We start from the raw sequence: 5,382 nt of genomic DNA, 5'->3' as shown, positions 1-5,382 counted from the left end.
ATGTTGGATATTAACAGCCTACACAGAGCAGTAGCAGATGTCACTGCTGCCCCAAGTCAAAGTGGGGACAGGACACAGTGGGGTGAATGGGGACCAATAACAGGATGGCCCCAGGGATGATAGATCAAAGACCCAATTCAAGGCCCAGGGAGTGAGCTGCAGCCCAGCAACAGCCTTGGCACAATAGATAGAGAGGTTCTCTGGCAACCCACACAGGAGGTACTGCAGTGAATGGGTCCCTGGGGGAGGGCTCAGGGCAGCACTGGTCCAGCCAGCTCTGCAAAGAGGACAGAGTTGTGGGACTCAAGGAAGCATGGTCAGCCAGCTGGCCTGTCAAGAGAGACTGTGGATCTTCTCAGTAGTAATAGCTGCCGATGTCCATGGTGGTGAGGACGATTCCGGGGGCTTCTTCTTTCTTCCCCAGGTGGTGAAATCTCTCTGAGGTGATTCTTCTTAGCATGAAGCTGCTCTGAATACATAATGGGATGAGGCAGGTAAAATGATTCTTATGCTTTTCTATGTAGTTTACTCAGTTAAATTTTGGGGCATTCAAGATTTATGTTTGTGCTCCTAAGCCCCATGTTTTTCAAGGGTCAGCTGTAAATGACAGGGGCTAGTGAGAGAACATCAAAAGTAATCAAAACAGCTTTGAGTTTTTGAGAATATAACCAAAAGTTTATGATCCTTTACCTAGATAAACTGATAAAGATAGAGAAGATTCAAATACATACAATTATAAATGAGGTTTATGCTTTAAAAATGCCACAATACAGAGAGACTATTATGAACAGTTGTTCACTAACCCATTGGATAGCCTAGGAAAAAAAATGAAAAAAATCCTAAAACATGCAACCTAATCTGAAGAGATCAATGACAAGTAAGGATATTACACCAGGGATAAAAACCCTCCCCAAAAGACTAGTCAGCTCTACAGATGATTTCTGTCAAACACTTAAATAAGAATTAAAGCCGTTCCTCCTCAAATTCTTCCAAGAGAAACGAACACTTCAAAACTAATTTCGTGGGCAGGGTTTTGGTTTCTACCAAAACCAGACATGTTACAGACCAATATACCTGATAAACATAAATGGAAAATCCTCAGTAAAATACTAGAAAATGGATTAAACAGGATTTGTAAAGGATCATTCAACATTATTAAGTGAGATCAATTCCTGGATTGGTAGGGTGGTTCAAAATACACAAATCAGTAAGTGTGCTGCACAACATTAACAGAATGAAGGATCAAAATCATATGGTCATCTCAGTGAACAAAGAAAAAGCATTTGATAAAATTTAATATTCTCTCAGGATAAGAACTCTCAATATGTTAGGTATAAAGGCATGCCCCCCAACATAATAAAATTCACACAATACACGCCCACAGCGAATCTTATACTAAACAGTGAAAGCTGAAAGCTCCCTTTCTAAGACAGGAACATGTCAAAACTGACCATTCATTACTTCAATCCAACGTAGGCTTGAAGTCAAAGCCTATGTACAAAGAAAAACAAAAATCTTCAAATCAGAAAAAAGTAAAGTTGTAGCTGACATAATCATATATATAGAATACTATTAAGAATCCACCACAAAAATGGTAAGAATAGACAAATACAGTACAATGCAGGAAACAAAATCAACACACAAAAATCAATTACTTTTACATGCTTTAGTGGCAGACAATCAGCAAAAGGAATTAAGAAAACAACACCATTTACAACTGCGTCAAAAGGTAAAATATTTAGGAATGAATTTATCCAAGGAGGTAAAAGATCTATAGAGTGAATACTATAAGATTTTGATGAAAGAAATGGAAGATGACACAAACAAATGAAAAGATAGCTCATGTTCCTGGAATGGAAGAATTAATATTGTTAAAATGTCCCTACTACCTAAAGCAATCTACAGATTCAGTACAATCTCTACCAAAACTCCAATGTCATTATTCATAGAAATAGGAAAAACAATCTTGAAACCTCTACCAATGGATCAGAATCAGCATACAGGAAAAGACCTGCTTTGTCTCTTAGGTTGTTAAAAAATCTCCTACTATGGATTCAGATCTGAGCAGCTTGGATCTCCACATGGATACTTACTATCTATGTGATTTTAAGCAAGTTATTTGTTGAACTGAACTGGTTAGGTCACACTATAGCAGAGGAAGTACCTTCAGGAGCTGTAGCCAGTGGTGAGCTCGTAAATGTTTAACAGCTGGTTTTCCAGGAAACACACACACACACACACACACACACACACACACACACACATTTATTATACACTTCACCCACCTAAAGAGTGTGGAATATACGGTTTACAAATAGTAATGAAAGAAACAAAACTTGTTATTCTCAATTCCGTATAATGAATCAGTGCTCACAGAATGCTGTTGTTGACTCCACAGCCAAACTCTACCTGAAATGCAACCGGTATTCGATCAAGTTAGACTATAAATAATAGTCCACCTGCTTCAACAAAGAAGTCTCTTGCATCACTGATGAATGCCACATATGTTGCTATTTTGTCTATGTCAATAAGTAAGACAAAAGTGGATCAATAAAAATGTGTGTCTGAATTTCCGTCACTCATTGGTGATGTGAGTGACAAATTTCAAAGAGTTTTAACCCTGGAAGAACATTTCCTCTTCTTTCCATGCTCTTCACAACATAAGGGCTGTAAACATGACACACTTACAAATTTAATTGACATCATTAATTTTTTCCTGTCAATTTCTTCAGCCTAAACAATCAACAAAGACCATGAACAGAATGCTAATTGGGAGCATTTGCTGATTTCTGTGGCATAAATAGTCTGCATGACCTACTGCGAGTTATGGCCGTGATTCTGAGTATTGCTTTGGGAGGAGGGTGGAGTGGTAAGTCCACGCTCCATGGCGTCCCCATCGTGCAGATGCAGGAATAGTGATAATCCCCAAAGCACAGATGGCAGGAACAGGTAAAATGATTAGGGTGGATTTTTTTGTGTATTTGTCACCTCTGTTTTTACTGCAATTTATTTAATTATATGTTTACATAACTCCATTTTTAGTAATGACTGTGTTTGATAACTGACTTGCAAATTCCTGAAAATTAACAGTGGGCTCTTAGGAGCCAGTAAAGGTTAGTCAGGCGCGCCCTGGCTGTCGTGATTTGTAGTGCATACCATACAGCTTCACACAGTGAATGACCTGTGGAATGTTAACTTGTTCTCTATATACAAAGAAGGTTCTTTTCTCTTCCAGTGGCTTTCAGTGGCCAGAATGTATTTATATAACCTGAATATTGAAGTCCCAGCCTGAATATTCAGACTCTTGAATTGTAGGATCTTTGTGTTATGCTTAACTGTAAATTCCATCGATATTTTACCGAGCTGCCCCCAGAACACACTATGAATCTCTGGTGCCACTTTCTCTGCTGTGCTTCTCTGCTGTCTTTACCCTCGGTGATACGTAAAATGTGACAAACTCTATGTGCAGTCTACAAATGCCAGCCTTCAAAAGTGTCCAGAAAGCATAGTTGACTGACCCACTAATGACTGTACCTAATAAACCTCCAAATCACTACAACCCCAGGAAGACAAAGCAGATGGGTCTTTCCTTCCTACAAATTAGGGTGCATGTGGCCTTTGCAGGCTTCTTTTAAAATTCAAAACTGCCTGTAGTGTCTTTTTTTTTTTTTAATTTTTGAGAAACAGACAGCATGAGCAGGGGAGGGTCAGAAAGAGAGGGAGATACAGAATCCAAAGCAGGCTTCAGGCTCTGACAGTTGAACCCACGAACCGTGAGATCATGACCTGAGCCAAAGCCAGAAGCTTACCGACTGAGTCACCCGGGCGCCCCTGTAGTGTCTATTTTAAGGGATTTCATCTGCAGAAGGAAGAGAGACTGTTTATAATTATGCTGGGTGCTGAGGCACAGTGTTTATTTGTTGTGGCATTGTGCATGTTTTCAGATACATATGATGTTTTTGTTGATAAATAATTTTACTTTGTCAAATGTGAAGCTTTTACTTTCTTTTTTTATAGACTGTTTTTGGAGTAGTACATGATTACAGATTTCTGAGCTTCCTTGCTCCCAATTTCAGAGCCATATTATGGTAGGAGAAAACCAAAAACTCTGTTTGAGTTTATCATCTTGGAATTCTCCAACTTAAATGAGTTGCGATTTTTACTTCTCATCATCTTCTTTGTAACTTGTATATGCACCTCGGGAGGAAATAGCTTCATAATTTTGGTGACCATGATTGTTCTGTGCCTACACACTCCCATGTATTTATTTTTTTCCTCTGGAAAACTTTCCTTTTCTTGAGATCTGCTACACCACCACCAATGTCCCCCAGATGACAGTGCATCTCCTATCTGAGAAGAAGAGCATGTCCTGTGGGGGCTGTGGGGCACAACCATTTGCATTTATTTTTTAGTAGGATCAGAGTGTCTGCTCCTGGCAGCCATGGCATATGACTGTGACATTGCAATCTGCAAACCTCTGAGGTACTCCGTGATTATGAACAGGGCCCTGTACAGCCGCTTAGCCACCTCGTGCTGGACTGGGGGTTTGCTCAACTCAGTGGTGCACATGGCACTGACCTTCCGCCTGCCCTTCTGTGGCAACAACCAGCTGTAGTATTTCTTCTGTGACATCCCCCCTTTGCTGCTGTTGTCTTGTGAGGACACTTCCATCAATGAGTTGGCATTGCTGTCCATTGGGGTCTTCACTGGATGGGCTCCTGTCCTGGGTATCGTCCTCTCCTACCTCTATATTATCTCTACCATCTTGAAGATCCGCTCCTCAGCAGGGAGGTAAAGAGCGTTTTCTACCTGTGCCTCGCACCTGGTCATTGTCCTTCTGTACTATGGCAGCTCCATCTTCACGTACGTGCGGCCCATATCAACATACTCGCTGGAGAAAGACGGGCTGGTATCCATCCTGTACAGTGTTGTCACTCCCGTGCTAAACCCCATAATCCACTCACTGAGGAATGAGGACATCAGAGGAGATGCGAAAGTTATAGGAAGAATTTGGCAGGCTTTCAGTTTCATCTCTTTAGATGTATAAGCTTTTCTCTTCTGAGAAAATGATATATTGCAAAACTGGCCATTTTACTTATAGAAACTAACTTTTGACAACTACTCAAAATTAAAAGTCAGTTGCAAATTTTCACATCCATGAGTGGTGAAGTAGTTGTGTTCTGCAAACACTCATGCTAAAAGAGAATCTATATGAAATATTTTTAAATGTTTCATAAATAGCAATGAACTAAGAAGACGGTGAGGAATCACAAGGTCAAGATTGAGCAGAGATTAAGAATGGAAACATGTGATGACAGCTTTGTAGTAGAGGCTAAAGTCTGGGATTGTGATGCCTCCCGTTTTGGTTTTCTTCTTCAATAT

General features: G+C 40.2%; 1 pseudogene; it reads left to right on the top strand.

Annotated features, from left to right (window-relative positions):
- Positions 1-313: 313 nt before the first annotated feature.
- On the top strand, positions 314-5,047 carry LOC115296430 (annotated as a pseudogene).
- Positions 5,048-5,382: the final 335 nt, after the last annotated feature.

The sequence above is a fragment of the Suricata suricatta genome, chromosome 7 (assembly GCF_006229205.1).
Source record: "Suricata suricatta isolate VVHF042 chromosome 7, meerkat_22Aug2017_6uvM2_HiC, whole genome shotgun sequence".
In the NCBI taxonomy this organism is placed as follows: Eukaryota; Metazoa; Chordata; class Mammalia; order Carnivora; family Herpestidae; genus Suricata; species Suricata suricatta.
This window is presented reverse-complemented; position numbering and strand designations above follow the sequence as displayed.